Raw genomic sequence first — 27780 nt, forward strand, 5'->3', positions numbered from 1 at the left:
CTCCACTTCCTTAGGCACTCCCCATGTCCTTCAATTCCCTGAGCGACAAAAAAATCTGTCTATTCCAGTCTTAGATATGTTAAATGATGCAGAACCCATAACTCTCTATGGTAGACAATTCCTCAGATTCACAAACACTTTGAGTAAAATCATTTCACGTCATCTCAGTCCTAAGTAATCCTTCTCTAGAAACTGCGCCTTGTAGTTGATTCCCTATCCAGGGGAAACAATCTCTCAGTATTCACTCCATCAATCCCTTCCAGATTCTTGAATGACTCAATCAGATTAGCCATTTTTCTAAACTCTAGAGTTTAATCGAACGAACCTACATTGAACCACCTCCAATGCAAGTATATCAATCCATAAATGTGGACTCAAAAACTGCACACAGTATTGTTGATATAATTTGACCAAAACCATACACAATTGAAGTCAGACTTTGTTATTCCTGTATTCCAATCCCCTTGTGAGAAAAGCCAATATGGCATTTGCCTTCCTAATTGGTTGCTGTGCCAATATGCAATGCGTATTAAAATTAAGAATATTGTGGCATCTCTTGTTGCAATCATGCTTCGACAGCAAAACATACATTGTTTTAAACACTCATGGGGAGTTTGACAGCATGATCTAATTTTTGTGGCATTAATGACAGGAGTTGTCCAGCAATATGGGGGAACCTGTTACTTGTGGTGTGTACAAACTGCGAGATTCTTTACACAATGATAAAACCTTAACCCTTATTGGCAATGCTTTTTTTCTAGTCATTTTTGAGGTGTTGAATAATAAACTGCTCAACAGTTTTACTGCTCCTCCCAGGGCCCATCAAACTCAGAAGAGAAGCCCCTCCAACCTCAGTACTACGCTATTGATATGATTCCAAAATTGACGAACCTTGGTTATGTGGAGAGCTGACTAAACATTTGTAAGACCTTGAGGAAAGACAGTGCTGCAAAGGCAAGTTCCAGCCACATTAGTCCAAATGTGTATGCTTTTAGGACTCTGTGTATAACTCTCACCAACTCAAGGTTCTAAACACCAATGACTGGATCACTGTATCCCTATGTGTCAATGCATATATTGCTAACTTTGATTCTCCACTTGTCTGAAGATTCTGGGTTACACTTTGATAGCAAATCTCAGCCAATGACCATTCCTTTTGTGAAAGCTGGTCAGCAAGTGTTGAAAGACTATCTCTCTAAGGCTTACTATTATATCTGAGCATGACTTTACTGCCTGGAAAGTAAACTTTCACAAAGTCTGTGATTTGAATAGAATGTATAGTAAGGGTCTTTTCTTCTTTGTCCCTGAGGCATTGTGGGTCTCCCTACACCAGGTGTACTGCAGCAGATCAAGATGGCAGCTCACCGCCACCTTCTCGCGGGCAAATAGGGATGCATCAACATCCCACAAGTGTATAAAAAAAGGCAAAGAGGCCAATTCTGATAATTTAGAATCAGAGGCAGACTATAATGGCACAGGGAACCTCTACATCTCTTCCATAATTCTGTAAGATCTTACCTTATCTCCAGTTTCCCAACTGATTCCTGCAGAGTCCAAAAATCTTAATGATATCGGGTCTGATTATATTCAATGGTTGAACATGATCTAAATGATTCTGTCTTTTAAACTGTCTCAGCGATATTCTCTATAAAATAGAAGCCGAATGCTGTAAATCAGAGACAAAAATAGAAATTGCTGGAAAAGCTTAGCAGGTGAGAGAAATCATAGTTAATGTTTCAGGTTGAGCGACCCTTCCTCAGGACCACAGGGTCACTTGACCTGAAATATTAGCTCTAATTTCTCTCCACAGGCGCTGCCAGACCTGCTGATCTTTTCCAGCAATTTCTGTCTTTCCCAATAAAATGTTCTTGCTGTGTGAGCTGGATTGTTCCATGTGTGTCCCCTGTAAATTTTGCAGTGCACTATTTAATCAGAGCAACACCTGTGAGGTAGCTTCCAGGCTGTCATGGAGCCACTCACTCAGATATTAATGGGAACACTGTCTCTCAGCAAAGACATTACTCCACATCTCAGTCTGAGGTGGCTGTCCTCTTAGCCTGAGATGTTACTCACTAGTTCTGTACCTCCAACCAGGTCAACCAACCTCTCTGTATTCATCCCATCTAGACCTAGAACATAGAACATAAAAAAGTACAGCACAGAACAGGCCCTTTGGCCCACAATGTTGTGCCGAGGTTTAATCCTAATGTAAAGTATAGTAACTTAACCTACACACCCCTCAACACATTGCTATCCATGTGCATGTCCAGCAGTCACTTAAATGTCCCCAGTGACTCAGCTTCCACCACCACAGCTGGTAATGCATTCCACAACTCTCTGCGAAAAGAACCTACCTCTGACGTCTCCTTTATACCTTCCTCCTAATATCTTAAAACTATGACTTCTTGTACCAGTCAATCCTGCCTTGGGGAAAAGTCTCTGGCTATTGACTCTATCTATTCCTCTCATTATTTTGTACACCTCGATCAGGTCTCCTCTCTTCCTTCTTCTCTCCAGAGAGAAAAGTCTGAACTTATTCAACCTTTCTTTGTAAGGCAAGCCCTCCAGTCCAGGCAACATCCTGGTACGCCTTCTTTGCTTCCTCTCTAAAGCCTCTGTATCTTTCCTATAGTAAGGCGACCAGATCTGGACACAATATTCCAAGTGTGGTCTCACCAGGGACTTGTACAGCTGCAGCAAAACCTCGTGGCTCTTAAACTCAATCCCCCTGTTAATGAAAGCCAAACCATATACTTTCTTAACAACCCTATCCACTATCAGGGTGGCACAGTGGCTCAGTGGTTAGCACTGCTGCCTCACAGCACCAGGGTCCCAGGTTCAATTTCAGCCTCAGGTGTCTGTCTGTGTGGAGTTTGCAAATTCTCCCCATGTCCGCGTGGGTTTCCTCTGGGTGCTCTAGTTCCTCCCACAGTCCAAAGATGTGCAGGTCAGGCGAATCGGCCGTGCTAAATTGCCCATAGTGTTAGGTGCATTAGTTGGAGGGAAATGGTCCTGGGTGGGTTACTCTTCGGAGGGTTGGTGTGGACTGGTTGGGCCGAAGGGCCTGTTTCCACTCCGTAGGGAATCTAATCACTTGGGTGGCAACTTTGAGAGGTCTATGTATGCACACCTAGATCCCTCTGTTCCTCCACACTGCCAAGAATCCTATATTTAGCATTTGAGTTCGATCTTCCAAAATGCATTAGTTCACATTTATCCAGGTTGAACTCCCTCTGCCATTTCTCAGCCCAGCTCTGCATCCTGTCTATGTCGTGCTGCAGCCTGCAGGAGCCCTCTATACTATTGATGACACCTCCAACCTTTGTGTCATCTGCATGTTTACTAACCCACCCCTCAACCTCATCATCCAAGTCATTTATAAAAGCTACAAAGAGCCGAGGCTCGAGAACAGAGCCCTGTGCGACCCCACTCAACACTGACCTCCAGGCAAAATACTTACCATCTCCATCCACTCTCTGCCTTCTGTCAGCCAGCCAATTCTGAATCCAGATAGTCAAATCTCCGTGTATCCCATACAAATGAGAATGTGAGATGTTTCAACATTACAACTCCAGAGAGCATGAGCTCATTCACTTCAGAAATATCCTGCTCAATTCTAGAGACCACGAATAGTGATCTTAATTGAAACATAACCTTCGGGGCTTTCTGGACTGTGTAGCTTAACAACATTCATTTGACATGTATACTCACTAATCTAAAACCTCACCACATTCACAAACAAATCAAAGTATTATGTGGAGTGGCACAGTTTCTCAGTGGTTAGCAGTGCTGCCTCACAGCACCATGGACCCAGGTTCAATTCCACCCTTGGGTAACTGTCTGTGTGGAGTTTGTGCATTCTCCCTGTGTCTGCATGGGTTTCCTTCCAAGGATGTGCAGGTTATATGGATTGGCCATGCTAAATTGTCCATAATGTCCAGGAGTGTGCAGGCCAGGTGGCTTAGCCATGGGAAATGCAAGGTTACAGGGATAGGCTAAGAGGATGGGTCTGGATGGGAGGCTCTTGAGGGTTGGTGTGGACTTGATGGGCTGAATGGCCTGCTTCCACACTGTAGGTATTCCATGATCACACAGTACAGAAGATGTCCTTCAGCATAATGAATCTGTACTGACAAATACTGCTTCTACGTCTACATTAGTCCCATTTTCAAGCTGTTGGCCCATGGCCTGATTAATATGACATTTTAAGTGCTTTTCCAAGTCCTGTTAAAGGTTGTGAGGTTTCCCCTCTCAGCAATCCTCCCAGACACAGCATTCCAGACTCCCATCACTCTCTGGGTGAAAACACATATTTCTCAACTCCCCCCCAAACCTCCTGCCTTTCACTTTAAAAATATGCCCCCTTTGTTATTAACCCTTCAGCAAAGGAGTACAGCAGCTTCCCTGTGCATGCCCCTCCTAATCTTATACATCTCGTTCAGGTCCTCCCCTTAGCTCTCTCTGCTCCAAAGAAAATGACCGAAGCCGACATCATACAAATCAAAGACAGGTTATTCCACCCATCACTCTGGTGCTGGCTCTGTGAAGCACGTAACCAATTCAACCCACTCCCTCACGCATTCCCAATAGTGTGACAAAATTTCAAATAGTGTGACGTAATTTCAAATATTTATCCAATTTCACATTGCAAGTTACCATTGAATTTGTTTCCACTGTCTTTTCACTTTGTGCAGTCCAGATCATGACAACTTGTTCTGCAAAACGATTTCTCCTCAGCTCCTGTTGTGGTTTTTCTTTTGCTAATTATCTCAAATCTGTATCCCCTGGTTCTCAACCCTTTGGCCATTGGATTAGTTTCTCATTTTTTGCTCCATCAAAAAACCCCTGATAAATTTAAAAGCTCCCATGAACTCTGCTCCAATTCTTCGTCACTGTAAGTTGACCAAACCTAGTTTTTATAGCCTCTCCAATAAAATCCAAGTCACCGATTTGTGATGTCATTCAATTAGACAAGTGCTAAAAATTGCCTTAAATGTTGATATTTTGCCTTATGTAGTTGGAACACTCTACGTCTGAAATATGTAACTTGAAAAAAAAGTTTTGTAGTGTTGAATGGTTAGTGGTGCTTCAGGCCATCTCAGATGGTAGCTGTAACCGTAACCTGTCATTACAGTAAAATAGTGGAATGTGTCTCCTTTGCAGGTTTTTATGATTATTCCTTACAGTATGGAAACAGGTCAATTGGCCCACCAAATCCACACTGACCCTCCAAAGAGTAACCTACCCAGACCCATTTCCCTCTGACCAATGCACCTAATACTACGGGCAATTTAGCATGGCCAATCTACCTGACCTGCACATCCTTGAACTGTGGGAGGAAACTGGAGCACCCAGAGGAAACCCACTGAAAAACAGGGAGAATGTTCAAACTCTACACAGACAGTTACCAGAGCCTGGAATCAAACCTGGGACCCTGGTGCTTTGAGGCATCAGTGCTAACTGCTGAGCCACCATACCACCCACTTGATTTAGCATGATCAATTCACCTGACCTGCACATCTTTGGATTGTGGGAGGAAACTCACACAGACATAGGGAGAATGTGCAAACTTCACACAATCACCTGAGGCAGAAATTGAACCCGGATCCTTGGCGCTGTGAGGCAGCAGTGCTAACCACTGAGCCACCGTCCTGTCCCCAATGGGGCATGTCTTATGAGCAACTGATCTCGATGCAGTCAACAAAGGCCCTGACATGTTTCTTTTAAAGTGGATTCTGTTTCTTTGAAATTTGTGTTCTGAGAGATCTTGACACTGGAGGAATATTGGTTCAGCTTCCTTGCATGATGCTCTGGAATTTTTTCCCTCCAACCCTCCTATTCTCCACCTCCCTAATGCCCTAGGGATGCTCCTTAACAATGTCCCTCCGACCAAGTTTACAGTCAGCTATCGTTCTATGGTGTACAGTGAATCATTAACGTCAATGTGAAAATAAGAGAGTTCTTCATGCAAGACCAACTGGGCCATGTAGGAGCAGTTGTGGGTAAGTTTGCTAAGCAAGGAAATTCATTTGTAGATGTTTCGTTCCCTGTCTAGGTGACACCTTCAGTTCTTTGGAGCATCCTGTAAAGCACTGCTGTGTTGTATCTTCTGGAATTTATATGGTTCTGTTCCTGTTGCTTCCAGTTGCTGGTTCTAGCAGTGCGTTGTAGTGGCCGGTATATTGGGCGTGTTTGTTGATGGAGTCTGTAGTTGAGTGCCATGCTTCTAGAAATTCTCTGGCTGCCCTCTTTTTGGATTGTCCAGTGATCATCCTGTTGTCCCAGTCGAATTTGCGGTTCTTGTCACCTGTGTGTGTGGCTACTAGGACAGCTGGTCATGATGTTCAGTGGCCAGTTGCTGTTTATGGATATAGATTGCCCTATATAGTGTTTCATACAGTCTTTGTATGGAATCTTGTAAACTATGGATGTCTTGCACATGATGGGTATAGGGTCTTTTGTTCTAGTGAGTTTGAGTGTGGTTATCAGTTTAGGGGATGTCATGAATCCGAGAGGTAGGAGCGTTGTGTAAAATCTTGTCCCATATAGTTAGACGACAATGTTCAATAAAAGGTAATGTTTATCCCAACTGGGCACCCTACAGTCTTTATCAAACCCTATTCCAAATATAGCTATATCAAAACACAATCACAGATGGTGAAAACAGAGCTTGACAACAATTGATTGTTTGACAATGCTGTTCTGAACAATTTTATTGCTGTTATCCCAGCTCAGACAGTCTCTTTGCTGAATTAAAAGCACAAAGTTTGTCCAGATGCTGTAGTGGGTGTCAACATTGATTCTGCACCCCATGAATTCTCATGCCATCAGGTCAGATATGGCCAAAGAAACCTCCTGCTGATTGCCAGCTGTCACCATCCACACCTCGGCTGATGAATGACTGCTCCTCAATGTTGAAAAATACTTGAGGAAGCACTTAGTGTGGTAGAGGCATAGAATGTATTTTGAGCGAGGGAGTTCAATGTCCATCACCTAGTCTTGCTCAGTTGCATTAGTACTGACACAGCTGTTCAAGTCCTAAAGAACATTGCTGCTATACCGGGTCTGCAGCCAATAATGAGGGAACTAATGAGGGAGAAACATACTGGACCTCACCCTCACAAATCTACTTGTACTAGATGTGTTCATCTTTGACAGCAGTCATAGGAGTGACTACCATACAATTGTTGCAGAGACCAACTCCCATCCTGACACTAAGGGTATGTGGCACTACCAGCATACTAAATGGGATAGATTTCAAACAGTACTCGTAATTTAACACTGGCATCCATGCTATGGGTCACCATCAGCAGCAGAATTTTAACCTGTAATTCTTACAGGCTATAACTTTCTGGATTGGTATTCCCTCACTCAACCAACATGATCAAACTGGAAGCTCAATGGAGAGTGCAGGAGGGCGTGCCAGAAGCAGCACCACGCATGTCTAAAAATGAGGTGTCAACCTGGTGAAGCTACCAAACAGAACTCGTTCCATGCCAAACAGCATAAGCAGCAAGTGATAGACAGAGCTGAGTGGATTACACAACAAATGGATCAGATCTAAGCTTTGTAGTTCTGCCACATTTAGTCATGAATGGTGGTGGGTAATCAAACACATCACTGGAGGAGTAGGATCCAGAAATATCCCCCTCCTCAATGACGGAAGAGCCCAACACATCAGTGCAAAAGGAAAGGATGAAATATTTACATCCACCTTTTGCCAAAATACCAAGTAGATGATCCATCTCAGCCTCCTCCAGTGCACCCCAGCACCATAGATACCAGTCTTCAGCCAATTCAATTCACTACACTTGAACTCAAGAAATGGCTGAGGATAGATCAGACACTTTGATACTCCAGACACTGTGCACCCCGACAACATTCCAGCAATAATAATGTAAACTTATGCTCCAGATCTTGCCACTCCCCAAGCAAAGCACTTCCAGTACAGCTATAACACTGCATCCACCAACACTATATAAAATAACCCTGATAGGTCCTGTACAGATAAAGCAGAATAAATCCAACCCATCAGTAAAGTGATGAAAGGTGTCATCAACAGCGCTATCAAGCAGCACATGCTCAGCAATAACCTGCTCAGTGACACCCAGTTTGGGAGCTGTTCAGTTCCGGACCTCATTTCAGCCTTCCTTCAAATGTGGACAAAAGAGCTGAATTCCAGAGGTGAGAGTGACAGCCCTTGACATTAAGGTCACATTTGACTGACTATGGCATCAAGGAACCCAAGCACATCTGGATTTATTGGGAATTAGGAGATAAATTATTTGCAGAAGAATCATCAGAAGTTGGTCCATGGTGGTTGGAGGTCAGTCATCTCAGGTCCAGGACACCTCTGCAGGAACTCCTCATGGTAGTGTTCTAGGCCTGACCATCTGCAGCTATTTCATTAATGAACCTTGCCTCCCTCATAAGATCAGAAATGGATATGTTTGCCAATGACGACACAATGTTCTGCACCACTCAGTTGCTCAGATACTGAAGCAGTCCATATCTGTATGCATTTAGACCTGGATAAAATCCAGACTTGGGCCTATAATTGGCAAGTAACATTCACACTACACAAATGTCAGGTAAGGACTGTCTCCAACAGGGGGGAATCGACCCATTGCTTCTTGATATTCAATGGCATCACCATTGCTGAATTCACTATGATCAGTGTCCCATGGGTCACCATTAACCAGAAACTGAACATAGCTAGCTACATAAATACAGTGGCTACAAGAGCATCTGGATGAGTAAATGAATAGGAAAGGCATAGAGGGATATGGGCCAAGTGCTGGCAAATGGGACTAGATTAGGCTAGAATATCTGGTTGGCATGGACAAGTTGGACTGAGGGTCTGTTTCAGTACTGTACTTTATTATGACTCCACGACTCTAAGAGGAGATCAGTGGCTAGGGATTCTGCAGTGAGTAACTCATCTCCTGACTCCCCAGAGCCTATCCACCATCTACAAGGGGCAGTCAGGTATTTGATGGAATACTCCACACTTGTCTGGATCAGTGAAACTCCAACATTGCACATGAAAGTTGATACCCTCCAAAGCACAGCAGTCCACTCAATTAGCATCAATATTCATGAGCATCCAATTCATCTACCACTGATACTTAGTTTTCAGCAATGTATGCTATCTACAAGAAGCTCACCACCACCTTCCCGAGTGAAACTTGGGTTGGGCAATAAATGCTGTCCAGCCAATGATGCCCATATCCTCTGAGTAAATATAAAAAGTTAACTAAGAGCCAATTTGATGCATACATACCCATCCTGTGGCCAGAATTTGTCACAGCTGGGTTTTTCATCATTCGCAATGGAACCCGAGCCTTCAACAGGAATAACGGAGGCACTCCTCACCCACATAATAATATCCAGACTTAGTCATGCCCTCAAGACCTGCTGGACAATCCAATTGACTTAGCAACTTCATCACTCCCAGCAATGCAAGATCTCAGTCACTGGCATTCCTGATGCTTCCAGATGAAGCCTGAAGATGACTTGGGCCACCTCAACAATGTAAGTCTCAGAATTATGAGGCAGGGAGGTGTTGTAGTATGAGTAGGAGAAAAGAGAGTGGGAAAACAAGGTTCTGTTTTAAGTAGTGCAGAATCATGGAAAAATCCCTATCATATGGAAGCATGCCATTCAGCCCATCGAGTTCACACCAACCTGCTGAAGAGCATCCTACTCCAATTGGAGGTGTAGTGGACACTGAAGAAGGTTAGCTCAGATTACAACAGGATCTTGACCAGACTGGCCAATGGGCTGAGAAGTGGCAGATGGAGTTTAATTTAGATAAATGCGAGGTGCTGCATTTTGGGAAAGCAAATCTTAGCAGGACTTATACACTTAATGGTAAGGTCTTAGGGCATCTTGCTGAACAAAGAGACCTTGGAGTGCAGGTTCATAGCTTCTTGAAAGTGGAGTCGTAGGTAGATAGGATAGTGAAGAAGGCGTTTGGTATGCTTTCCTTTATTGGTCAGAGTATTGAGTACAGGTGTTGGGAAGTCATGTTGCAGCTATACAGGACATTGAGGAGGCCACTTTTAGAATATTGCGTGGAATTCTGGTCTCCTTCCAATTGGAAAGATGTTGTGAAACTTGAAAGGATTCAGAAAAGATTTACAAGGAAGTTGCCAGGGTTGGATAATTTGAGCTATAGGGAGAGGCTGAACAGGTTGCGGCTGTTTTCCCTGGAGCGTTGGAGGCTGAGGGGTGACCTTATAGAGGTTTACTAAATTATGACGGGCATGGATAGAATAAATAGACAAAATCTTTTCCCTGCGTTGGAGGAGTCCAGAACTAGAGCGTATAGGTTGAGGGTGAGAGGGGAAATGTATAAAAGAGACCTAAGGGGCAACTTTTTCAGGCAGAGGGTGGTATGTGTGTGGAATGAGCTGCCAGAGGAAGTGTTGGAGGCTGGTACAATTGCAACATTTGAAAGGCATTTGGATGGGTATATAAATAGGAAGGGTTTGAAGGGATATGGGCCAGGTGCTGGCAGGTGGGGCTAGATTACATTAGAATAACTGGTCGGCATGGATAGGGTGGACTGAAGGGTCTGTTTCCGTGCTGTACATCTCTCTGACTCTATGACTCTACCTTGACCAATCGCATCCCTGTAATACCGTATTTCCCATGGCTAACCTACCTAGTCTGCACATCCCTGGGCACTATAGTGCTATTTAGCATGGCCAATCCATCTAACCTGCACATCTTTGGACTTTGTAGAATGTAGCTACTGAGTAAGATGGCAGCCAGTGACAAGTAGTGTTCTGCAAGGCTCAGTGTTAGGACAACAACTTTTCACTTTATATGTTACTAGTCAGATAAAGGAAGTGAAGGCATTCTGGCCATGTTTGCAGATAGGTAGAGGGCAGGTAGCATTGAGGAGGCTGGGTGGTTGCAGAATGATTTGGACAGGTTAGGAGAGGTGGTAGGTGGAATATAACATGGGAAAGTATGAGGTCATGCACATTGGTAGGAAGGATAGAGGCATTGACTGTTTTCTAAATGGAGCAAAAATTCAGAAGTCAGAAGTGCAAAGACACTTGGGAGTTCTAGTCCAGGATTATCTCAAGGTAAACTTGCAGGTTGAGTCAGTAGTTAAGAAGGCAAATGCAATTATGGCATTTATTTTGAGAGGACTTGAATATAAAAACAGGGATGCACTTCTGAGGCTCTATAAAGCTCTGGTCACACCACATTTGTAATATAGTGCACAGTTTTGGGCCCTATATTACAGGAAGATGGCCCTGAAGTCTGTTCAAAGGAGGTTCACAAGCATGGTCCCAGGAATGAAAAGCTTAACATATGAGGAACGTTTGAGGACTCTGGGTCTACATTCAATAGAGTTTAGAAGGCTGAGGGGGGAATCTAACTGAAACATACAGAATACTGACTGGGCTAGACAGAGTGGATGTTGGGAAGATGATTTCTATGGTAGAAGACACTAGTACTCAGGAGTAATGGGAAGACCTTTTAGAGTAGAGATTAGGAGAAACTTCTTCAGCCAGAGAGTGATGATTCTATGGAATTCACTGCAGCAGAAGGCTGTGGAGGTTAGATCATTGAGCATAGTTAAGACTGAGATAGATAGATTATAGAAATCAAGGTAATCAAGGGTTACCGGGAGAAAGCGGGAGAATAGGGTTGAGATACTTATCAGCCATAATTGAATGGCACAGCAGACTCGATGGGCTGAATGGCCAAATTTCAGCTCCTATTACTTATGGTGTTAGGACTAGACAGGTTGGATGCAGGAAGGATGTTCCTGATGATGGGGAGTTCAGAACCAAGGATCATAGTTTAAGATTAAAGATAAGATCTTTCAGGACTGAGATGTGGCAAAATATCTTCACACAGAGAGTGATAAGCCTGTGAAGTGGTTGAGGTCAAAACATTATGGTTTACAAGAAGGAGGTAAAAACACCTCTTTTGACTAAAAGGATCAAAGGATATGAGATGAGAGTGAGATTGATTATCAGCCATATTGTATTGAATGGCAGGACAAGTTCAAGGGGTTGAATGGGCCTGGCCTTGCTCCTGTCTTCCATATTTTTATGTGATGGAATACTCCCATTTTCATTAATAATGCAGCTGTTTCTACACTCAAGAAGTACAACACCATCCAGGACAAAGCAGCTAGCCTGATTGGTATCACATCAAAACTCACAATCGCCACTAAAGCAGAGTAGCAGCAGTGTGTTCCAATCTACAAGATGCACCATCACAACTAAAGGCACCTTGTAAGCCCATGACCCTTATCACCAAGAAGGACAAGGACAAGGGAGATGGGAACACCAATCCCTGTATCACTCACAATCCTGACATGGAAGTACATTGCTGTTCCTTTACATGGGCAACATCCTGGAGTTCACTTGTTAGCATAGTACTGTGGGTGTACCTACACTCAAAGGACTATAGCAGTTCAAGAAGGCAGCTCACCATCACCTTCTCCAGGGCAATTAGAGACTGGAAAGAAATGCTGGCCTAGATAGTGATGCAACATCCCATACATGAAAAACAAACTCCCAAAGAGAGACATTCTCCCTGAAATTCACATTCAACAAGTCTGTCCTTTCAGAAGTCAGACTAAAATGGAACAAAGCATAAGTAATTAGCAACTTTGTTCAAAGAGGCAATTTTGGACCTTTGCCTCTGAATTGTTTTCCACTCAGGGACACACACTTCAGGGATATGGAGGATATATTGTAAGCTGTAAAGCACAACTGCTTTGAAACATTTTCTGAATCCAAACAGTTTTATAATGTGGGAGAGATGATTGAATTGGCTGACTGCAGGAATGGTTTGGTGATGTTAAGGTCCCAGTGGTGCAGATCGCATGTATTTCCCATCAAGAAGTTGCCAAATGCATAATATTTTCAACAAACAAGTCTGACCTTTAACCCAGCAGTTTCTTCGTATGGTTAGCATTATTTGTGCCTCCTATGATACTGAAGCAACAAGATCTTGACAATATCCAGGCTTTGGCTAAGATGGGGAAGTAAAATTTGCACAAAAGGCAGGCAATGACCATCACTAATAAGAAACAATCTAACCACCACCTCTCGACATTCAATGGTGTTACCATCACTGAATCTTCAGTATCAACATCCTTGGGGGAGGGGGGGTGGTGGTTACCATTGATCGGAAACTTTACTGAGTTCACCACATAAACTCAGTGGCTACAAGAGCAGGTCAGAGACTAGGAATACTGTGGTGAGTAAATCACCTCCTGACTCCCCAGAGCCTGTCCACCATCTACAAGGCACAAAGCAAGAATGTGATGGAATGCTCCCCATGTGCCTGGATGGGTGCAGCTGCAGCAACACTCAAGAAACTGGACACCATCCAGGACAAAGCAGCCCACTTGACTGGCACTACATTCACAAACATCACCTTAACTCAGTGTGTATACTATCTCCATGATGCACTACAGAAGTTCATCAAAGATCCTTAGATAGCACCTTCCAAACTTAAGAAAACGTCCATCTAGAAGGACGAGGGCAGCAGATACACCATCACCACCTTCAAATTCCCCTCCAAGCCACTCATCATCCTGATTTGGAAATATATTGCTGTTCCCTCACTGTCACTGCGTCAAAATGCTGAAAATTCCCCCCTAATGCATTGTGGGTCTACCAATGTGGACTGCAGCGGGTCAAGAAGATAGCTCAGCACTACCTTCTTGAGGGCAACACAGGATGGGCAATAAATGCTGGCCCAGCCCACATCCTATAGAAAATAAAAACAGGTTGGCTCTTTACTTAGAATACAGCCTCATGAAATGTCATTTGTTTTGATTGTCATTTCTCAGTGAGTGAGCTGCATCCACTCTCTCAGCAAACACCCAAATTAAAACTAGTGCAACTCACTATGCTCCATGACAGCATAGCAAGCTATGGGATGTCCTCAAACGGATCTTTCAGCTCTATCTACCTAAAACTATATTCTAAACTCTGGACAAGGTCTTAACATTGTGTTTTAGAGTCATAGTCATATAGTCATACAGCATGGATTTTAACAGACCCTTTGATCCGACCAGTCCATGCCGAACATAATCCCAAACTAATCTAGTCCCACCTGTCTACTCCTAGTCCATATCCCTCCAAACCTTTCCTATTCATGTATCCATCCAAATGTCTTTTAAATGTTGTAGTTGTAATCGAGTCCACCACTTCCTCAGAAAGTTCAATCCACACATAAACCACCCATCGTGTAAAAGATTTGCCCCTCATGTCGTTTTTAAATCTCTCTCTCTCCTCTCACCTTAAAAATGTGCCCCATATCTTGAAATTCCCCATCTTCGGGCAAAGACAATTGCCATCAACTCTATCTATTCCTCTCATTATTTTATAAATATCTCAGATCACCTCCCAACCTCCTACATTCCAATGAAAAATGTTTATCTCAGACTCTCTAACACAGAGCATGGGGGCCATAATGTGGCCCACAGAGACTGTTTATGGACCACCAAGCCTTTGCTAAGATACAGAAAAGAACAGAGAAATGGATTCAAAATTTACTGTGTGCTGTGAGTTTGCCTACAGTAGAGAAGTTCACTTGATGGGGCCATGTTTATTTTACCCTTCACAACATAAGAAACTGGGCATGGGTATCATGATATTGGAGAATCCAATGCACATGTATTACATTTAACAATTATATACAGATGTTATATTACAAAGGCACATAAGTGTCTGGGCCCACATTAACCTGTTAAATTACGCTTAGCAATAGAAGTGATCCTCGGTGAGATGGAGTATGAGACCTTCATGTCCTCAAGTCACATGCTAAATTGCTATGATGACACCAAAACCATGTCTCTTAAAGGTACAATGGCTGTCATATATTACACAACATTGTAGAACTGCTCATCCAATCACAGACCATTTATTACCTGCCTTTGCTATGATGAACTCACTGCGAATGAGACATCTCTTTAGTTTCAGGAGAAAGTGAGGTCTGCAGATGCTGGAGATCAGAGCTGAAAATGTGTTGCTGGAAAAGCGCAGCAGGTCAGGCAGCATCCAAGTAACAGGAAATTCGATGTTTCGGGCATAAGACCTTCTTCAGGAATGAGGAAAGTGTGTCCAGCAGGCTAAGATAAAAGGTAGGGAGGAGGGACTTGGGGGAGGGGCGTTGGAGATGTGATAGGTGGAAGGAGATCAAGGTGAGGGTGATAGGCCGGAGTGGGGTGGGGGCGGAGAGGTCAGGAAGAAGATTGCAGGTTAGGAAGGCGGTGCTGAGTTCAAGGGATTCGACTGAGCCAAGGTGGTGGGAGGGGAAATGAGGAAACTGGAGAAATCTGAGTTCATCCCTTGTGGTTGGAGGGTTCCCAGGTGGAAGATGAGGCACTCTTTCTCCAACCGTCGTGTTGTTATGGTCTGGAGGACCAGTTACCTTCGTCTCCGCCACATCTGCTCTCAGGAGGACCAGTTCCACTACTGTACAGCCCAGATAGCCTCCTTCTTCAACGACTGCAGACTCCCCCCAGACGTGATCGACGATGCCCTCCACCGCATCTCCTCAACTTCCCGCTCCTCGGCCCTTGAGCCCCGCCCCTCCAACCGCCACCAGGACAGAACCCCACTGCTTCTCACCTACCACCCCACCAACCTCCATATACAGCGTATCATCCGCCGTCATTTCCACCACCTCCAAACGGGCCCCACCCCCAGGGATATATTACCCTCCCCTCCCCTATCAGCCTTCCGAAAAGACCACTCCCTCCGTGACTCCCTCGTCAGGTCCACACTCCCCATCAACCCAACCTCCACTCCCAGTACCTTCCCCTGCAATCGCAAGAAATGCAAAACTTGCGCCCACACCTCCTCCCTTACTTCTCTCCAAGGCCCCAAGGGATCCTTCCATATCCACCACAAATTCACCTGCACCTCCACACACATCATCTATTGCATCCGCTGCACCCGATGTGGCCTCCTCTATATTGGGGAGACAGGCCGCCTACTTGCGGAACGTTTCAGAGAACACCTCTGGGACACCCGGACCAATCAACCCAACCACCCCGTGTCTCAACACTTTAACTCCCCCTCCCACTCCACCAAGGACATGTAGGTCCTTGGACTCCTCCATTGCCAGACCATAGCAACACGACGGTTGGAGGAAGAGTGCCTCATCTTCCGCCTGGGAACCCTCCAATCACAAGGGATGAACTCAGATTTCTCCAGTTTCCTCATTTCCCCTCCCCCCACCTTGTCTCAGTCGAATCCCTCGAACTCAGCACCGCCTTCCTAACCTGCAATCTTCTTCCTGACCTCTCCGCCCCCACCCCACTCCGGCCTATCACCCTCACCTTGACCTCCTTCCACCTATCGCATCTCCATCGCCCCTCCCCCAAGTCCTTCCTCCCTACCTTTTATCCTAGCCTGCTGGACACATTTTCCTCATTCCTGAAGAAGGGCTTATGCCTGAAACATCGAATTTCCTGTTCCTTGGATGCTGCCTGACCTGCTGCGCTTTTCCAGCAACACATTTTCATCTCTTTAGTTTCATACAACATAGAACAATATAGCGCAGAACAGTCCCTTCGGCCCTCAATGTTGCACTGACCTGTGAACTATTCTCAGCTCGTTCCCCTATACTATCCCAAAATCATTGCTGTGCTTATCCAAGGATTGTTTAAATCTCCCTAATGTGGCTGAGTTAACGACATTAGCAGGTAGGGCATTCCACACCCTTACCACTATGTGGGTAAAGCACTTGCATCTGACATCTGTCTTAAATCTATCACCCCTCAATTTGTAGTTGTGCTCCCTTGTACAAGCTGACATCATCACCCTAGGAAAAAGACTTTCACTGTCTACCCTACCTGATCCTCTGATCATCTTGTATGTCTCTATCAAATCCCCCCTTAGCCTTCTTCTTTCTAATGAGAACAGACTCAAGTCTCTCAGCCTTTCCTCGTAAGACCTTCCCTCCAGGCCAGGCAACATCCTGGTAAATCTCCTCTGCACCTTTTCCAATGCTTCCACATCCTTCCTGAAATATGAGAACCAGAACTGTACACAATATTCCAAGTGTGGCCGCACCAGCGTTTTGTACAGTTGCAGCATATTGCGGTTCCAGAACTCAATCCCTCTACCAATGAAATCTAACACACTGTATGCCTTCTTAACAGCACTATCTGGGTGGAAACTTTCAGGGATCTATGCATATGGACTCCAAAGTCCCTTTGCACATCCACACCACCAAGAATATTTCCATTGACCCAGTACTCTGCCTTCTTGTTATTCTTCCCAAAGTGAATCACCTCACATTTAGCTGCATTGAACTCCATTTTCCACCTCTCAGCCCAACTCTGCAGTTTATCCAAGTCCCCTGCAACCTGTAACATTCTTCCAAACTGTCCACTACTCTACCGACTTTAGTGTCATTTGCAAATTTACTAATATATCCACCTATGCCTGTGTCTAAGTTATTTATAAAAATGACAAACAGCAGTGGTTCCAAAACCCTTGTGGCACACCACTAGTAACCAGACTCCAGGCTGAATATTTTCCATCAACCACCACTCGCTGCCTTCTTCTAGAAAGCCAGTTTCTAATCCACACTGTTAAATCACCCTCAATTCCATGCCTCTGCATTTTCTCCAACAGCCTACCATGTGGAACCTTATCAAAGGCTTTGCTGAAGTCCATGTATACCATGTCAACTGCCCTACCCTCATCTACACGCTTGGTCACCTTCTCAAAAAACTCAGTGACCTTGACGAAACCCTTTCCACAGAGTCTATCCTCTCTCTGCTTTTCTCTCTCTTGCTATCCTGTATAGAACTGGCCCCCTGAAACAGCACGAGATGGCGCTGCAGGACAGGGAACCCTTGCAGGAGAGCAATGAGTGCGAACTATCCAGGGCAATTGGAGGGTTAAACAACATGGCAAGAGAAAGTGCATTTTCATGAGAGGCTTTGAAGCTCATTGACGTAAACAGTGTTGTAAGTAAACCATAAGCAGAAGTCAGCCAGTTGGCCCATATTGATGAATTCATATTCATTCAGCCTGAAATTTCCTCCAATTCTACCCTGCTTTGTGAATAGTGTTTGGGGAAGGGAAGAGGAGGAGGGCAGTGAGGGTTTCTTTGTCTTCAACTCACTCTTAATCTAAGTGGCACACATTCTCTCTGACCCCCTCCTTCCCTCATCAACTCTATTCCCTCACTCATTCACTTACGTACTCACTCCTTTAATCTCTCATTCAAAGACTAAGTCACAGGATCCCTCACCTTCTCCACCTCTCACAGCCTGGCAAAAGTTTGTAAAATGTTTAAAGCTCACAGGCCTGATGGAGTCAGGGAGGAAGTCTGTGAGTGGTGGAGAGAGTCTGTGAGTGGTGGAGAGAGTCTGTGAGTGGGGGAATTTGTGACAAAGAGGGAGAAAAGGAGCCTATAAAGAAAGTAGTTTGTAAGGGAGGAGAACTGTGAGTGAGGGAGGGAGACTGTGAGGGTTGGAGATGGTGAGTCTGTGGGGAGACTGTGAGGGGTGGAGAAGGTGAGGGGTTCTGTGACTTAATCTTTAAATGAGGGATTAAAGGAGGGAGTACGAAAGTGAATGAGTGAGGGAACAGAGCTGGTGAGGGAAGGAAGGAGTCAGGGAGAGAATGTGTGATACTTAGATTAAGAGTGAGTTGAAGACAAACAAACCCTCATTGCTCTCCTCCGCTTCCCTTCCCCAAATTCTATTCACAAAGCAGGCTGGAATAGAAACAAATTTCAGGCTGAATGAATATGAATTCATCAATATGGGTCAACTGGCCGACTTCTGCTTATGGTTTACTTACAACACTGTTTAGGTCAAAGAGCTTCAAAGTCTCTCATTTAACGAGGATGGAGGCCATTGCTGGGTCTCCTCACCAAGGTCTCCCCTCAGACAATTCATACTAGTCATTCATCTCAAACTAATTCAGGTGTTGGGCATCAACAATCGAGCAAAGCTTATGGATGCAAGGTCAGATGAGCTTGTGCTAAATCTAATGTCAGAAATGTTGGCAGATTGGGATAATTCAGATCTGGCTTTGCTTGATGCTGAAGTCAACAGTACAACTGTTCCTGAGCTCAGCTCAGCTCAGCAGGGTGAGTGCAAAAGAAAGAGGTCAGGTTGAATAAAATGTTCTTGTAGACTGAGAGCTTTTCTGACTGGAGTGTATAAAATATGGAATGGATGGTTGGTGCAGACAAACCATTTCCTCTGCTTGAGCATCAGTCAGAAGTCATGCGACGCTAAGTTATAGTCCAACAGGTTTCTTTGACATCACAAGCTTTTGCAGTGTAGCCCCTTCGTTAGGTGAAGGATAACAAAGGAGCAGCATTCCAAAAGTTTGTGATTTCACATAAACCTGTTGGAACATAACCTGGTGTCATGTGACTTCTGACCTTATCCACCCCAGTCCAAAACTGGCACCTCCACATCATGGGGAATCAAGAACCTGGGACATAATCTTAGCTAGGCCATTTGGAAAGCAAATCAAGAAAAATTGCCTCAAAAGCGTGGAAGACGAGCCTTTATCTAATGCTTTTCAGGGCCACCTGACAAAGTACTTTATGGGCTATGGAATACTGTTGTAATGCAGCAAATGCAGCTGGGAGGCTGTACTCAGAAAGCTCCCAAAAATAATAATGAAATGATGACAAGATCAATTGTTTTTGTAATGTTGATTGAGGAATAAAATTGGCCAGGCGAAGGGGATATCTCCTTTGTCCTTTGCTAAATAGTGCCAAGGGATCTTTTGCATCCACTTAAGCTTTAGCTTAACATTGCATTAAAACAGCCCACCTCCAATGAAGGTGCTGCACTGAAGTATTGGTCATTGACCTCAATAATTGAATTGCGATTTGAATCCAGATCCCTGCGATAAAAGGCGACACGGTGGCGGCATTGCTGTCTTCCAGTGCCCGGGACCCACGTTCGATTTTACCGTTGGGTGACTGTGAGGAGTTTGCACATTCTCCGTATGTCTGCATGGGTTTTCTCTGGCTGTCCAGTTTCCTCCTGCAGGTTGGGTGGATTGCCCATAGTGTTTAGGGATGCGCAGGCTTGTTGGATTAGAATATTGAACCATACAGCACAGGAACATGCTCTTCATCCCACAATGTGCTGACCATGATACTGAATTAAATTAACCTCTTCTGACTGCCCTTCGTCCATATCCCTCCATTTCTTGCATATTCATGCGCTTATCTAAAAGTCTCTGTAACACCCCTGTCATATCTGCCTCCACCACCACCCTCCCTGGCAGCACACTCCAGACTCCTACCACTCTCTGTGTAGAAAACTTGCCCCTCCTGCATGCCCCATCCTACGAGACATAAGCTACGGGAAATGCAGGGAGGGTATCTGGGTGAGTGGCTCTTTGGAGGGTCTGTGTGGACTTGATGGGCTAAGTGGTCTGATTCCACACTGTAGGGATTCTTAGAGTTCTTCAGGCTGAGCGACTGTGGACACACAAAATGAGGTGGAAATCTATATAGTTCTCAGCCCTGAGGGCTGTTAATGTTAGGGTCAATTGGTGCTTTCAAGATGAGAATGATAGATTTTTGTTAGGTCAGGTTATCAAGGGATTTTATAGTTTTTGGCTGTTTGACTCCCTGTGGCAAAGCATTCCATGCTCCAACGCCTCTCTGTGTGATGAATGTTCTCGTTTTGTCTCCCCACTCTCTTAATGACAATTTTAAATTGATGATATCTCACACTGACTTCCCAACCAGAGGAAATCTTCTTTCTCTATTCATTCACTCCATCAAAATCCTGCATAAGTTTAAACAACATCATTAAAACTTCACTCAGCATTCCCTGCTCCAGTAAATCGCGGATGTAAATCTCAGTACCTACATTTCTTTTCTCTCTGATACCAGCGCCAATTTAGTTTATCAAATTCTGACCTGAGGGAACCCCAGGCAAAGCTTTCTCTGGAAGTTCGGCTAAAGTAGAGGTCATTCTGCTGCAATGTATGTTTTGTCAGCGCAAATTGGCTATAATGCAATTGACAAACTGTGGACGTTGTCTGGCGAGCTTTCTACTGAACAGGTATAGCAATTTTCGATTAGTGATCTTCTACAGTGTGATTTTCTATAGCGATTTTCCATAGCAAAATATTCGATAGTGTGAGCTCGCAGAGGATCACAATTGTCGCCTGATAGCAGAACGACCTGTAGTGCAAAAAAAAAGCTACAACAAAAGCAATCTGAAATTATTCTCCAGTGCTGACAACAACAACTTGAGGTGCCACAATAGAGGAAAGTATGGAACAAGGAAAAGAAGGGCTTTTGCCCGAAACGTCGCTTTTCCTGCTCCTCAGATGCTGCCTGACCTACTGTGCTTTTCCAGCACCACTTTAATCCTGACTCTGATCTCCAGCATCTGCAGTACTAACTTTTGCTGAAAGGAATATATACACGGGGAATGTCACTCAGCCCCATAACCCTGTTGCAACACTCAGTTGGACCTCGGCTGAGCTATATCTCAACTCCAAATGCTTACATTGGTTCTGTGAGTCTTTAACTCACGAAATTCCATTAACCTCAATTCCGAAAGATCGCCCCCTCAATACCTTTGGCTCAGGAGAAAGTTCCAGGTTTCCACTAACCTTTGAATCCCTTTAGTGTGAAAGTAGGCCACTTGGCCCATTGAGTCCACACTGACCCTTCGCAGGACATTCCATCTAAACATATTCCCCCTACGTTTCCCATGGCTAATCCACCTCACCTGCATATCCCCGGACACTCTAGTATGACCAATTCACCTAACCTGCGCATCTTCGGACTGTGGGAGGAAACCAGAGCACCCGAAGGAAACCTGTGCAGACATGGGGAGAATGTGCAAACTCCTCATAGACAGTCACCCAAGGGTGGATTTAAACCCACCCTGGTGCTGTGAGGCAGCAGTGCTAACCACTGAGCCATTGCGCTGCCCTTTGTATGATGAAATATATCCAGGAATCGCATCTGAATGTAGTTGCCCTAACACTGAAGTTCTTTCCCCTTATACTGGAGGAAGCAGTCCTATCTGCCCTATTCAACTCCTTTAATCACCTTTGGATCATTTTTATGCAGGTACATTCAAGGGAGTGCAAGTATGAGTAGTTTCAGCAGCAGGAACAATGAGGCAAATGTTTAAGGGAAGATTTTCAGGAATGGGTTGGGTGGTTCATGGGGAGGAAGAGCTCAGTGAGTTTGCTCATATCTCGTTGTGTTGAAAACATAGTGCAACTTGAAATGCTGTTCCATTGAATCATAGAATGGCTGGAGTTCAGAAAGAGGACATTGGCACATTGGGTCTGCACTCACCCTCCAAAGACCATACCAGTCAGACCCAGAATGGGGTGTTTTGATAGATTGCTTTGAAAGTCAAATCCCAAAAGGATGACACTGGAGAGCAACTATGGAGAGAATAAGGCCTGTTAGAGATCAACGAGGTTGTCTATGTGTGGAGCCATGGGAGCTGGGAGAGATACTAAATAAATACTTCATGTCAATTTTTATAATAGAGAAAAAAATGGTGGTAAGGGAATTCAGGGGAATAAATAGTGAGGTCTTGAAAACTGTTCACATTACAGAAGAGGAAGTGCTGTAGATCTTAAAAAACATAAAGGTGAATAAATCTCCGGGACCTGATCTAGTGTAAAACAAGATGTTGTCAGAGGTTAGGCAAGAAATTTGGGCTCTAGATTAGTGGTGCTGGAAGAGCACAGCAATTCAGGCAGCATCCAAGGAGCAGCGAAATCAACATTTCGGGCAAAAGCCCTTCATCAGGAGTAAAGGCAGTGAGCCTGAAGCATGGAGAGATAAGCTAGAGGAGGGTGGGGGTGGGGAGAAAGTAGCATAGAGTACAATAGGTGAGTGGGGGAGGAGATGAAGGTGATAGGTCAGGGAGGAGAGGTGGAGTGGATAGGTGGAAAAGGAGATAGGCAGGTAGGACAAGTCCGGACAAGTCATGGGGCAGTGCTGAGCTGGAAGTTTGGAACTAGGATGAGGTGGGGGAAAGGGAAATGAGGAAACTGTTGAAGTCCACATTGATGCCCTGGGGTTGAAGTGTTCCGAGGCAGAAGATGAAGCGTTCTTCCTCCAGGCGTCTGGTGGTGAGGGAGCGGTGGTGAAGGAGGCCCAGGACCTCCATGTCCTCGGCAGAGTGGGAGCGGGAGTTGAAATGTTGGGCCATGGGGCGGTGTGGTTGATTGGTGCGGGTGTCCCGGAGATGTTCCCTAAAGCGGTCTGCTAGGAGGCGTCCAGTCTCCCCAATGTAGAGGAGACCACATTGGGAGCAACGGATACAATAAATGATATTGGTGGATGTGCAGGTACATTTGGAGATGCAAAGACTGTTTAGAGATAGTCAGCATGGCGTTGTGCATGGGAAATTGTGTCTCAGAAACTTGGTTGAATTTTTTGAGGATATAATCAAAAAGATTGATGAAGGCAGAGCTTTGGAGTTGTCTAAATGGACTTTGGTAGTGCCTTTGACAAGGTTCTGCCATGGCAGACTAATGAGTAAAATTGATCACATGGGATTCAGGGTGAGCTTGCCAATTGGCTATAAAATTGGCTTGATGACAGGAGACAGACAGTGGTGGTCGAAAGTTGTTTGTAGGACTGGAGGCATGTGACCAGCTGTGTTTTGCAGGGATTGGTGCTGAGTCCACATTTGTTTGTCATTTATATAAACAATTTGGATGAGTATTAGGAGGCATGGTTAGTAAGTTTGCAGATGAGTTAGTGGTATAGTGGACAGTGAAGAAGGTTATCTAAAATTACAAAAGGATCTTAGTCTATTGGGCCAATTGGCTAAGGAGTGGCAGATGGAGTTTAAACACAGATATTGCAGTTTGTAAAACAAACAAGAGCAGGACAGTTAATGGTAGGGCCCGGGGTAATGTTGTCAAACAGAGAGACAAGGGTGTTCAGCTACATAGCTCTTGAAAGTCACAGGTAGACAGGATGGTTAAGAGGGTAGTTACCTTCATTGCTCAGATCATTGAATATATGCTGAGGTTGTACAGAACATGGGTGAGGCTACTTTTGGAGTACTGTATACATTTTGATAGGTACATCAATAGGGATGGATCAGAGGGATATGGGCAAAAAGCAGGCAAGTGGGATTCGTTTGGTTTAGGAACATGGTTGGCATGGTGAGTTGGACTGAAGAGTCTGTTTCCATGTTGTATGACTCTCTGATTCTATGTGTTGGTCAGCTCAGAGAGCCAACACATATTTGTTTGTAGGCAAAAAGCCTCTGTCTTTGTCAACTAGTCACCAGTTTACAGATCAGCCATCTACTTACTGCCAGCTGAAACTCCCTTTAGACACGACATTGGCTCCAGCTTGTCTATAGTAACCTCCCTAAATGCTTGAACAACAGTGTAAACAATACTTGCAAAGAGTGCAGTTAGCCTGTTTTTTTAACACTGCATCAATCCCTTCCACAATTCTTGGTCCTTAAGACAGTTCTTTTTCTATTTCAGTCCAGAACATAGAATACAGAAAGAAAAAGATATGGTCTTTACAAAAGCTTAGGAACTTAGCAGTAGTCCTCCTACATATTACACTTATTGAGAAACATAAGAAGAGGAATAGGCCATTCAGCACTGAATCTGCCTCACCATTCAATAAAATCATTGCTGATCAAACATTTCAACGCCTTTTATTCACCCCATCCCTATAATCCATGGTTATCACAAATCTATCAATCTGTACCTTAAACATCCTCAGAGAATGAGCTTCCATAGTCATCTGTGGTACAGAATTCCAAAGGTTCACAATCTTCTGAGTTAAAAAAAATCTCATCTCAAATCTAAGTGGCAGCCCCCTTTTTGTAAAATTCTGTCCTCTTAGTCCTAGACACCTCCTCCCTTCATCTACCCTGTCTACCCCTTTACATTTCAATTAGTTCACTTCTCAGTCTAAGAAGTTCTAGTGAAACAGGCTCAATTTTCCTTCATAGGATGGTCCCATGAACCCAGGAAGAAATCTGGTGAACTCTGAGTGCACTCTGTCTATGTCAGTAATATCTGTACGAGATAAAGGAGACCTGTACACAATACCCCAGGTGCGATCAAACTAAGCTCCTCTACAATTGAACCAAGACTTCACTACTCTTGTACTGAAATCCTCTTGTGATAAAGGCAAACATATCATCAGCCTTCCTAACAGCTTACTGCAAAAAGTACACAAAAAAATCATGTCACGTTTTGAATTACTCAACAATGCATTCATATACTGCCAAGCATGTTACTTTCTGAAAAAAGACCATTTAATACACATTATGATGAAGCAATACTAACAGCTTCACTATCTCCCTCTGGGAGTTTGTTCCAAAGATTAGCCAGCCAGTCACTGAAATATTTAGTATGGCTTTTGCGTAAGTGGCAATGTTGAGGCCAACAGCGTTCACCTCTATAATGAGACAGTAACCTCAGGTGGCCCTGTGCAGTTTAAACAGCTAAGATTGGGAAATGACTGAAAGTCACAGAGTCATGGAGGTTTACAGCATGGAAAAAAGGCCCTTCGGCCAATTTCGACAGGCCGCCCAGTTTTCACAACTAATCTAGTCCTATTTGCCTGTGTTTGGTCCATATCTCTCCATAAACACTTGACAGGATAAACACTGAGAGGAGGTTTTCCCATCATAGTAATTCTAGAACAAGGGGACACAAGCTCAGGATAAGGGGTCAAGTATTTAAGATTGAGATTAGAAGAATCATTGTCCATGCAGAGGGTTAAGTACAGTGTTTCTGATATAACGCGATAATTCCATTCTCGTGCGATCTTGCATTACAAGAAAATCGCGCTATAACAGCACCATATAAACTAATGGGGCCGGAGTTGCATTCTAGCCAATATAGGTAAGGATAGTTTGCATTCTACAATAATGGTCTAAAATGCTCAATTGCATTAAAGCTAATTTGCATTGAAGAAGCATGTGTTATAGCAGAGCTAACTGTATCTTTAGAGTTCTATATCTATTTTCCATATTTGTTGATGGTCCATTTTTAACTGCATTAAATGCTGGAATTGACAGTTCTTTTGATGCTAAGGGAATTGAGGGAAATGGAAAACATGCAAAAAAAATGTAGTTGAGGCAAAAGGTCGGTCAATATTGTCTAGAATGGCAGAGTAGTTTCAACCGACAGAATGGGTTACTGCTGGTCTTATATGTGATGTAATTATTTTATAAGCTCTGTTGCTATCTTATAAACTCAATGTCATTAGCATTGCAAAATCTCCCGCCACCAACTTCCTGGAGGAGACCATCAACCCAAAACTACAAATGCAGTCAGACACAGAGAATTCAGTGATCAATAACTTATCTTCTGATTTCCCACCTATAACACATAAATTAGGAATGTGATGGATTCCATTCGCCTGGATGGGTGCAACTCCAACAACACGATGGATTTCTTCCATGGGTTTCCTCCCACCATCCAAAGATGTGCAGATTAGGTGAATTGGCCATGCTAAATTACCTATAGTGTTCAAGGTTGTGTAGGTTAGGTTTGTTAGTCAGGGTAAATGTAGAGTAATTGGGTGAGGGATTGGGTCTGGGTGGTTACTCTTCAGAGGGTCAGTGTGGACTTGTTGGGCCAAAATGGTCTGTTTTCATACTGTAGGGATTTTATGATTCTATGATTTTATGAACACTCAACAAGCTTGACAACATCCAGAACAAAGTAGTTGCTTGCTTGGCGCCTGACCTACCTTCAACACCAAGACACAATATGCAGCACCTCCAAGATGTACAGCAGCAACTATGCAATTCAAGGTTGTTTCAACAGCACATTCCAAACCCAAAACCTCCATCCTTTAGGTAGCAGATGCATTGGAACACCACCACCTGCAAGTTACCTTCCAAGTTGAAAGTATCTCACATTTTGTTCATACTCTCTGGGCAAAAATCCTGGAACTCTTTCCTTAACTGAAGCTGTTTTGTGATTTCATATGTAGAATCCCTACAATGTGGAAGCAGGCCATTGAGTCCACACCAACTCTTTGAAGAACATCCCATGAAGACCCACACCATCCTTGTATTTCCCATGGCTAATCCACCTAGCCTGCACACTCCTTGGCACAATGGGCTATTTAGCATAGCCAAACCACCTAACCTGGGGTAAACTCAGACACGGGAGGAACATGCAAACTCCACACAGATTGTCACCCAATCGTAGAATTGAATCCAGGTCCCTGACACTGTGCGGCAGCAGTGCTAACCACTGAGCCACCATGCCAACTAGTTTTCTTCAAACAAAAAGATATATGTAAGCCTATATAATGGAACCATGATTCTGGGGTCTGTTGAAGTCAGATACCTTGAAGTTTATTTATAAGGCTACAATATATGTGGTTACTGGTGTTGCTATGCATTACACACATTATAACCAACTAATGACAGTGACTCTATTACACAGAGAGGGTGACTGAAGGCAAGCAGATCCTTTATACCGGAACAACACATGTGACTGTCTGAAAGGAATCTACACCATATTGCAACACCAAAAGCACTGTAACTGTACCGATTGGAGCAGTTCAAAGAAGCAGCGCACCACCACCTTCTCAAAGGTAATTGCGGCTTGGCAGTAAATACAAACCTAGCCAGTGAAGTTCACATCCCATAAAAGAATAAATAAACAAAACTTTGTCTTGAAATTAAGACAATGGTGCAAACCTGCTGTACTTACTAAAGAAAACTGAAGATGTTGGGCTCAGTTTATTCAGAGGTCAGTGATAATCCCTCGAAATCCTTCCTATTCATGTACT

The 27780-nt window shown here is 44.1% G+C and overlaps 1 protein-coding gene across 1 annotated transcript in view; it reads right to left on the reverse strand.

The window, feature by feature from the left end:
* gfra4a (GDNF family receptor alpha 4a) overlaps positions 1–27780 on the reverse strand; it is a 163280-nt gene that overhangs the window by 98119 nt on the left and 37381 nt on the right. The window lies entirely within an intron of this gene.

The sequence above is a fragment of the Hemiscyllium ocellatum genome, chromosome 1 (genome assembly GCF_020745735.1).
Source record: "Hemiscyllium ocellatum isolate sHemOce1 chromosome 1, sHemOce1.pat.X.cur, whole genome shotgun sequence".
NCBI lineage: Eukaryota > Metazoa > Chordata > Chondrichthyes > Orectolobiformes > Hemiscylliidae > Hemiscyllium > Hemiscyllium ocellatum.